This window comes from Salarias fasciatus, chromosome 23 (genome assembly GCF_902148845.1).
Source record: "Salarias fasciatus chromosome 23, fSalaFa1.1, whole genome shotgun sequence".
NCBI lineage: Eukaryota > Metazoa > Chordata > Actinopteri > Blenniiformes > Blenniidae > Salarias > Salarias fasciatus.
In genome coordinates, this window is record NC_043766.1 from 39560652 (window position 1) to 39571305 (window position 10654).

The following is a 10654-nucleotide window of genomic DNA, read 5'->3' on the forward strand; positions in this document are numbered from 1 at the left end:
AAAACCCTTCAATAAAACCTTCATAAAAAGCCCATCAAAAGAAGTTAAAATCACAGAAACAATTAATAAAACCCTGTAGAAGCCCATAATGTACTAACGACCCATTAATAATTAACGACTCATTTATAAGAATTGACATGAAAAAAGTCCTTATTTTTTCCTCAGTTTTTGGTCTATGAGGGCTCTTCCAGATCCGTAGAATTAATTTTTAAATAGCTTTAACTGTGTAAAATAATAGCAATGAATAGTTTTAGAATGAATAAATTCGCTCCTGGCACCTCGAGTTGCCCTGCCAAAATTTGAAATCATGTTGCTCCACACCTCTTCATTAATTTCAATATGGAAATCTCTTTGCCAGGTAATTCTTAGACCATCACATGTCGTGCCTTTATGAGTCAACAGGTTTTTATAAAACATTGATGCCGATTGCAAATTACTTGGCTTATTCAGCCATTACTGCAAAACAAGTTAAAGTCACAGAAACCCTTAAAAAAAAACCTTAATAACTAAGCTAAGAATCACAAAAACCCTTAAAAAAAAAAGCCTTAAGAACTAAGCTAAGAATCACAAAAACCCTTAAAAACTCAGCTAGGAGTCAAAAAACCCTGAAAAAAACCCCGTAATAACTAAGCTAAGAATCACAAAAACCCTTAAAAACTCAGCTAGGAGTCAAAAAACCCTGAAAAAACCCCTTAATAACTAAGCTAAGAATCACAAAAACCCTTAAAAACTCAGCTAGGAGTCAAAAAACCCTGAAAAAAACCCCTTAATAACTAAGCTAAGAATCACAAAAACCCTTACAAAAAGCCTTAAGAACGCATCCAGTGCGTTCACAACAGGAGCTCCTCCAATGGGGTGGGAGCTGGGCGGAGCCTTGGGGAGACGCTACATTCGTGCTACATGCTAGTTTTCCAAGATCTTTGACCCCAGCTTTAAGAAGAATTAAAATCACAAAAACCTTTTTAAAAAAAACCCTTAAAAACTAAGCTAAGAATCACAAAAATTATTAAATTTAAATTAAATAAATAAAACCCTTAAAAACTAAGCTAAGAATCACAAAAATTATTAAATTTAAATTAAATTCGTAGCTTACAAACTAAGCTACAAATCGCAAAAACCCTTAAAAAAAACCCTTAAAAACTAAGCTAAGAATCACAAAAACCTTTAAATGAAACCTTGATATAAAGCCCTTAAAAAGAATCACAAATCACAGAAACCCTTTAAAAAAAACCTTAAAAACTAAGCTAAGAATCACAAAAACCATTAAATAAAACCTTGATAAAAACCCCTTTAAAACAAGTAAAATCACAGAAACTCTTTAAAAAAAAACCTTAAAAACTAAGAATCACAAAAACCCTTATATGAATCCATTACAAACTAAGCTACGAATCACAAAAACCCTTAAATAAAACCCTTAAAAAACTAAGCTGAGAATCACAAAAACCCTTAAATAAAACCCTTAAAAAACTAAGCTGAGAATCACAAAAACCCTTAAATAAAACCCTTAAAAAACTAAGCTGAGAATCACAAAAACCCTTATAAAAAAAAACCTTAAAAACTAAGCTAAGAATCACAAAAACCCTTAAATGAAACCTCAATGAAAAGCCCTTAAAAAGAAGTTACCATCACAGAAATCCTTAAATAAAACACTTATAAACTAAGCCAAAAATAGTAAAAAGCTTAAAAAAAAAACCTAAAAACTAAGCTAAGAATCACAAAAACCCTTAAAAAACCCCTTAAAAACTAAGCTAAGAATCAGAAAAACCCTTAAATAAAACCTTAATGAAAAGCCCTTACAAAGAAGTTAAAATCACAGAAACCCTTTAAAAAAAGCCTTAAAAACTAAGTTAAAAATCATAAAAACCCTTAAAAACCCTTAAGAACTAAGCTAAGAATTAGGGATGTGCGATACCACTTTTTTTCAGACCGATACCAAGTACGAGTACTTCATCTTCAGTACTCACCGATACCGATACTTGCATACCGATACTTTATACACATAAAATTTAAAATAATGCCATGAGATTATTTTTGAAAATGAATTTTATTTCCAATAAAAAGGCAGCCCAGCCACCATGTTTAAGTCCAAAATAATAGTCTGAAAAATAAAACAAGCAACTGAGTTTGCACTTATTTAAATGAAATTAAGTGCAAGATAAAACAATTTCTCTGAGTTTTACACTTTACATAAACTAAGGTTTTTAAATGTACTAATTTGAATGATTTTTTTTATGAACTAAAGTCAAAGATAGAAAAACCCCCGAGTTTAAAGAGTAGCTGGTGTTCTCTGTGCTGCTCTCGGATCTCTGCTCTTCAGTTTCTCGGTCTTCTGCAGAGTTTGCCGTCGAGTTGCTGCCGGAGTTTTTTTTTTTCCAGCACAACAGCGTCAGACTCTCGTCCACAAGCTTCGCCCTGAGACGTTTAAACAAATTACTAGTGGTAAATGAACAACATCGCGCTCCTCCTTCAGCAATTTTAGCATTGCACAGTTAGCATTCTGCAAAGCTCGGCTCGTTTTCACTTATATGACAGAATTTCCACACCGGCGGAGTTCTGGTGAGACGAGCAGCCGTTCTGGATTCATCCTGTTGTCTCTGCTCTGGATGAGACTCATGGAGAATCAACCGCTGCAGTGTAGCCCTGCGCCTGTCAGCTCCAGAGAGGAGCTTCTTCCTCCTTCATGTTTGTCGGCAGCTTGCATCCCATTCGGTTGCACTACCGCCAACTGCTGGTGAGGAGGGCTCACTACGCGTGGGGTTTTCTTGCCGTGAGTATCGGCGGCTGGCATCGGTAGCCTTCACGAGTACCCGATACCTTGAAATAAGGCCAGTATCGGCCCGATACCGATACCTGGTATCGGTACTCGCACATCCCTACTAAGAATCATAAAAACCCTTAAAAAAAACCCTTAAAAACTAAGCTACGAATCAGAAAAACCCTTATAAAAAAAAACCCTTAAAAACTAAGCTAAGAATCAGAAAGAACCTTAAATAAAACATTAATAAAAAGCCCTTAAAAAGAAGTTAAAATCACAGAAACCCAAAAATAAACCCTTCAAACTACTCTGAGACAGAAATGTAGGTTGTCCTGTCTTCTGTCGGTGCGATCATCGTCTCACAGTCTCTAATGAGGTCAAATGTCTTGGACACCATGTGACTGACGGCTGGTCTGATGAGGAGACATTCAAAGACGATATGCAAATGTAGCATGTGTTCTACTGCTAACTGTGGCCTGTTTAGAGCCTGTTCTCTGCTGTATACTGCCCCCTTGTGGTGTAACTGTAGGCACCATCTCTTAGTAACCCTGTCAGGGTTCACGAGGGAATGTGTGGAAGAAACAGGGAAATGCTGTAAACCACACCCACTTCTGACATTCCAATCAGCAGAGCAGCGCCTGGTAGCTAGCCTGGTGTGGAGCAGCTAGCGGCAGAGCATCAGTCACCATGGTAACCAGGACAGTTGGGGGAAGTGCAGGCAAAGAAGTCAAAGGATCACTCAAGTACAGAATGACATCGTCTCTTTTATTTTTTTAATTTTTTGATTACTTTATTTTTTTAATTTAAACGAAACATTTTATCTCCAATTTTAAATTTGTGCATTTTTGTTGAAATTGTTTCTTTTTGTTTTAGTTTTTGCTACTTTTGGAATTTTTTTTACCATTTTAGTTTTTTATATATATATATATTTAAAATTCTTTTACATACTAAATACTTTATATACTTTAAATGCTAAATATTTTGATCAGCATTTGTATTTTTTAAAGTGTTTTAATGACTTCATATTTATTTTATTTGTTTGCTTTTTAAAACCGTCTTTTATCTCTATTTTAAAAAAGTTGATATTTTTGTCAAAATTTTTTTTCTGTCATTGAAATTGATCACTTAAAAATGCTTGGAGTTCATGTTTCCGTCTGAAAAGTTGCGCGCTAGCATCCCTATGGGATTCACTGTAGGAGTTAGCATCATGCTAAGTGAAAGCTAACTGCTAACGTGGTCTTTTTTGAGTTTCTTATTACATATTGATTATATATTGGCAAGACATTGCAAACACTACATATCCCCAGAAAAAATACATAAATACAACTTGTATAGATTCTATATATAAATATATTTATTTACTCGTCCATTAGCCTAGCTAGTTAGCTTAACTGTTTGTTCATAAACGAGACCAAACACTGTCAAAGTGGTTAAATAAAATCCTTTATTCATCAAAGCTTCCACATTCCATTCACGCTAGCATGCTAATGTGCTAGCACCCTAGCAGGTCATAGGAATGAACCCCAGTTACAAAAATAAACAAAAGTCTTTTAGAAAAAAGTTGAATAAGAGAGTTGGTTGCCATGGAGACGTTATCGTATGCTATGCTATGCTAGCCCGTGCTGCTAGCTTAAAGAGGAGTAGTCCCACCAGGTGATGCAGCGGGTGCTGCGCAGCCAAGCTAGCACTGCTTGCTATCACGCTAGCACGCTAGCAGGTCATAGGAATGAACCCCACATACAAAAATAAATGTATTTTAGAAAAACATTGAATAAGAGAGTCGTTGCCATGGAGACACTATGCTATGCTAAGCTATGCTATGCTAGCCCACGCTGCTAGCTTAAAGAGGAACAGTCCCAGCAGGAGATGCAGGGGGTGCTGTGGGACCAAGCTAGCACTGCCCGCGGTTGTGCGTCTTGTTGTTGTGGTTGTCGTGGTTGTTGTGGTTGTTGTGGTTGTTGTGGTTGTTGCGGTTGTTGTGTTCGAAGACGCCGCATTATTGGTTGCGGGTTGTGTTGGGCTTGAGTTGCCAGATTGGGTTGGAGATGTGTTGGCTGCTGGCGTCGGACCGGCGGTTGTCGGGGGAGCCGCAGTTGTAGCAGCCGCGGTTGGAGGAGGCATCATGGGGGTTGATGTCATCATGGTAACCATGGTGGTGGTGGTGGTGGGAGTCGCAGTTGTCATGGTAACCGTGGTAGTGGTAGGAGCCGGGGTGGTCGTGGTAACAGGCGTCGTCGTGGTTGGAGCCGGGGTCGTCGTGGGAACCGTGGTGGTGGTGGGAGCCGGCGTGGTGGTGGTTGGAGCCGGGGTCGTCGTGGGAACCGTGGTGGTGGTGGGAGCCGGCGTGGTGGTGGTTGGAGCCGGGGTCGTCGTGGGAACCGTGGTGGTGGTGGGAGCCGGTGTGGTGGTGGTTGGAGCCGGGGTCGTCGTGGTAACCGTGGTAACCGGGGTGGTGGGTGCCATCGTGGTGGTGGTCAGCGCGTTACACTCCGTCCCATTGCAGCAGATGTCGGTTCTGCTGATGGGGAAGCCGAGAACCGACAGGTCGGCGCCGGCGTCGCACACGCTGGGAGACGCACAGCCGAGGAGCACGTTACCGGTCGTCGAGTCTGAGGAGGAGGAAGAGCGTCACAGCCCCGCCCACTTCTGGGACTGTAGCTAAACTGTGCTCACTGTCAAAAATATAAAGGGAAGCTAAGCCCCGCCCATTATCAGTCTTAAAAAGTGAGCTAAGCCCCGCCCACTGTCAATTATGTAAGCTAAGCACCGCCCACTCTGTCATTTAAGGTAAGCTAAGCCCCGGCCACTATCAATGTTATAAGATAAGCCAGGCCAATCCGTCATTTAAGGTAAGCCAAGCCCCGCCCACTATCAATGTTATGAGGTAACCCAAACTCCGCCCACTCTCTGTCTTATAGGTAAGCTAAGCCCCACCCACTATCAATGTTATAAGATAACATCACTCCGTCATTGAAAGTATGCTAAGCCCCGCCCACTCTGTCTTATAAGGGAAGCTAATCCCCGCCCACTATCAACGTTATAAGATAACATCACTCTGTCGCTGAACGTAAGCTAAGCCCCGCCCATTCTCAGTCTTATAAGGGGAGCTAAGCCCCGCCCATTTTCAATCATTAAGGTTAAACTAAGGTCCATCCATTTTAAGCCATGTATGGTAAGCAAAGCTCCGCCCACTTTGTCATGCAACGTTAAAGTAAGCCCCGCCCACTTCCAGTCATAAAACTGAGCTAGGCTCCACCCACTTTCAGTCATACACAGTTTAGCTAAGGCCCACCCACATCCTTCCATCAGGTGTTCAAAGCTCCTCCCACTTTTAGCTGTATAATGTTAAGCTCCACCCACTCCCACCCATATAAATTCAATCCCCGCCCACTTCTGGTCATTATACAGTAAGCTAAGCTCCACCCACTTGCATGCAAATATTGTATAGAACTGCCCACAATACACCACCTACCTAAGAAAAACCTATCAGGCTCCACCCACATCAGAAGCCATATAAGGTTAAGCCCCGCCCCCAGTCTTACCTGGACCCTGGAAGCAGGAGACGGCGGTTCCTTGACAAGCTGTGATCAAACCACAGATTCCAGCCACGCAGACCTGACACGTGATCCCGTTAGTGGGCTGATCCACCAGAGCTAGAACCACAGAGAACCAGTGAGGATGCTAACCATGCTAATGATCCTGATGTGGCTACTGATGCTAACAGGGCTAATGCAGTACAGACATTCGTTCCTGTTAGCGGGCTGAGGAACTGCCAGAGCTAGAACCACAGAGAACCGGTGAGGATGCTAACCATGCTAATGATCCTGATGTGGCTACTGATGCTAACAGGGCTAATGCAGTACAGACATTCTTTCCTGTTAGCGGGCTGAGGAACTGCCAGAGCTAGAACCACAGAGAACCGGTGAGGATGCTAACCATGCTAATGATCCTGATGTGGCTACTGATGCTAACAGGGCTAATGCAGTACAGACATTCTTTCCTGTTAGCGGGCTGAGGAACTGCCAGAGCGAGAACCACAGAGAACCAGTGAGGATGCTAACCATGCTAATGATGCTAATGTGGCTACTGATGCTAACAGGGCTAATGCAGTACAGACATTCGTTCCTATTAGCAGGCTGAGGAACTGCCAGAGCTAGAACCACAGAGAACTGGTGAGGATGCTAACCATGCTAATGATGCTAACAGTGCTAACGCAGAACAGACACTCATTCCTGTTAGCGGGCTGAGGAACCGCCAGAAGTAGAACCATTGAGAACTGGTGCGGATGCTAACCATGCTAACACTGCTAATGATGCTAATGTGGCTACTGATGCTAACAGGGTTAATACAGTACGGACATTCGTTCCCATTAGCGGGCTGAGGAAGCAGAATCAGAGTGGACCAGTGAGAAAGCTAACAAGGCTAATGATGCTAATGTGGCTACTGATTCTAACAGGACTGACATTGCTAACGTGGATATCGATGGTAGCTTGAGAAGAAATGCTAACTTGAATAATGATGCTAATGTGGCTAAAAATGCTGACAAGGATAAAGTTGCTCATTTGCATGAATATGCTAATGAGGCTAAAATGTTGCTAATTTGCATGAAAATTCTAACAAGCTTAAAAGGGTAACATGGATAAAGTTTCTCAGTGGTATAATAATGCCAACATGGCTAACCCTATGCTAACAGTTAGCATAGCAGACTCACCGTTAAGCGTGTCATTGTTGCAGTTATCGGTGTCGCAGCAGCGAGCATTAGCTAGCGTGTTGGTCTCCAGGTTAGCCTGGAAGGTTTGCACCCCGTTGCTAGGACACAGTGTGTCCGGCGCGCATGCCCGCACGATGCGCTGGCTCCCAGTGGCCACGTCTGGAGGGGAGCGTGGAGAGATGATATCACACATGAGGGGGCGATGATGTCATCGGACGGGGACGGGAGGGCGGGACTTACCCAGGACCGTGGCCGAGATGCAGCGCGTCACCTCAGGGTTGCATGTCATTGGGAAGTTGATCTGGCACGTGGGGTCGGTGAGGTCCACGCACACCTGGCAGTCCACCGCTAGCGCTGGAACACATAGCATTAGCTTAGCATTGGCATCGCTAATCCAGGAGAGAATGCAAGTTAACCTGTTAGCATTAGCAATGCTAGCTTAAGACTACATGGAAAACAGGCTGTTGGCATTAGCTATGTTCACACAGGAAGTAATGTTAGCATTAGCTATGATAACACAGGAATTCATGTTGGCATTAGCTATGCTAACAGGAAGTAATTGGAACTTTAGCTGTTGGCATTACATATGCTAACAAAGGAATTTATGACATCATCACTTGAAGCCAAAAAGAAAACTTCTTGAGTTTAAAAAAAGAACCTAAAATCAAAGTGCTACAAAATAGTTTGTTTAAAAAATACAAATTCATCGAAATTTAAAACAATAGATAAGATTTCTTCAGAAAAAAAGCAAAACATAATAATTTATAAAAAAAAAAATACAAGTTCTACAAAAAAGTTCAAATTTCAAAAATAACAATTTTACATTCCTTCAAGAATTCAGAGAACATGTTTTATTTTGTAATTTAGCTAAATAAGAATTTACCTTATGAAAAGCAGACATTTTCTTAAAAATATCAATTTTGTACAAATGAAAAAATAGAAAATAAGAAAACTGCTATCCTAAAATATGTTGTAAATCTTTTTTTTGTTGTTGTTCTGGAAGATATATTTGATAGATATATTTGAAAAAAAATTTAAAATTTAAAATTCCACCAAATTTGCAATTTCTTAGAAAGGCTTTTTATTTTATAGGTTTAAGATTTTTTTTTCATTTTTTCTAATATTTTTAAAATTTTGTCTTCAAAGCTTGACTTTTTGGAGAAAATTGGACAAAAAACATACTTCTCAGATGAATTTTTGAAAGAAATTTGAATGAGTACTTATTCATACTTTTTTCTTCATGTTTCACTTTTTCAAAAATATTTCTCAATTTTTCTTTTTTTATTTAAAAAACTGGAGCTTCACCTGAACATTCTTGACGTATTGCAGAAATTGTTTCAAAAACATTTCCTGTCTCACAGACAGTTTTTGAACAAACAGGAACAATTGAATTGCATTCTGATGTTTTACAACTTTTAGAAAATGTTTCTTTCCAGTTTTTGAAATCTTTATATCTAAAAATTTACTTTAAAAAAAAAAAAAAAAAAAATATATATATATATATATATATATATATATATATATATATATATATATATTGTTTTTTTGTTTTTTTTTACTCTAAAATTGAAAAGTTCTGGGAAGAAATTTGGAATGAATGTATATAAATAAATTAATTAATTCAATATAAATAATAAATATAAAATAATAATAAATAAAATAGAAAATGTTTTTTTTTGGAAAAAAAATCATGTTTAATGATTTTTAATTTTTATCCCAAAAGTTATACTGTAGTTTTCGCTGAAGTGTTTTTTTACAGAATTTTTGACAAAATTTTGTCATTTTGAAAAAACTCGAAAACTAAAATGAATTTCCCGTCTACCTGTCCTGAAGCCGGAGAGAGAAAGCAGCAGAAGAAGTGTGGCGGCGGTCGTCATGGTAACGTCCTGTTAGCGTCCGTTAGCGTCCGTTAGCGTGAGCCGTTGTGATGCGGTGCCGAGCGCCGCTCGCCTTTTTAAACCGCCGCCTGACGTCGTTGGTGACGCAGTCGGAGCCGAACGCTCCTCTTCTACATCTTTTGTTCCTTTTTTTAATTTTCTGGCTAATTTCTGGGCCGCGCCTCGACGGGCGGCGACGACCCACATTCCTCTGAAAACACACACACTCCAGGAAACACACACTTCTGACATTCCTGGTAAATTATTCAATGAGATGCTACCTTCATTTTTTTCCATTTTTAATTTTTAGTTTTTTTATCTTAATTTTAAGAATTTATTTTTACTATTTTGTAACAATTTTTCCCAAAAACCAAAATGTGATATTTTTCAATTTTTTTCATGTTTTTTCATGTTTGTCTTTTTTTTTCATTTTCAAAATTTTACATTTGTTTTTTTACATTAAATTTATTTATTATTTTATTTCTTCTTCTTCTTCTTCTTCTTCTTCTTCTTCTTCTTATTATTATTATTATTATTATTATTATTATTATTATTATTATTTTGTTCATTTTTTAATATTTTTTTTAAACAAAACAAAAACACAGAAAATGTCATTTTCAAATGAAAACATGAGATTTAGGATTTTTTTATTCCTGAGGTGAGAAAATAAAACTATAAAAATACTTTCCTGATTTTTTTCTTTTAATTTTTTTGAATATTGTTCATGCATCTAATGTTTTGATATTTTAGGTCACGTATTTGTTCAGATTTTTTAAAATTTATTTTTATATTTTGCTGAATTTTTTTCTTTCAAAATCAATGTATATATATATATATGTATATATATATATATGTGTGTGTGTGTGTGTGTGTATATATATATATATATATATATACACACACACACATACTTTTATTTGTATTTATATTTTTATAAATGTTTTTCTCTCCAGTTATTTTGGAGTAAAATCAAACGAATGAAGCAGGAACCAGCCTCCAAACGGTTCCAAACTTGTGGTCCGACCCGTCGGTGCTGGTTAGCTGGTCAGCTCATTAGCCGGGTTAGCCGCGCCCGGGAACACACCCGGCTGACGCTAGCGCTAGCCGCCCACTGTAATTAGCATTCCGTCCTCATGTTGCGGCTAATTGCCTTAATGGTTTTAATCATTTTAATCGTCTTAATTGTCGCGTTTCGCCCAAAAAAGTTTGTCCTGAAAAGAAATGTGAAGAAAAACACGTCAGTTTTATTCTGAAAGAGTTTCTGAGGACAAAGGAAAGAAAGAAAGAGTCTTGTACGTCTTGTTTTCAGCT

The 10654-nt window shown here is 38.7% G+C and overlaps 1 protein-coding gene across 2 annotated transcripts in view; it reads right to left on the bottom strand.

Moving 5' to 3' along the window:
• The window catches only part of LOC115382203 (NLR family CARD domain-containing protein 3-like), a 617169-nt gene that overhangs the window by 96485 nt on the left and 510030 nt on the right, over positions 1 to 10654 (bottom strand). The window lies entirely within an intron of this gene.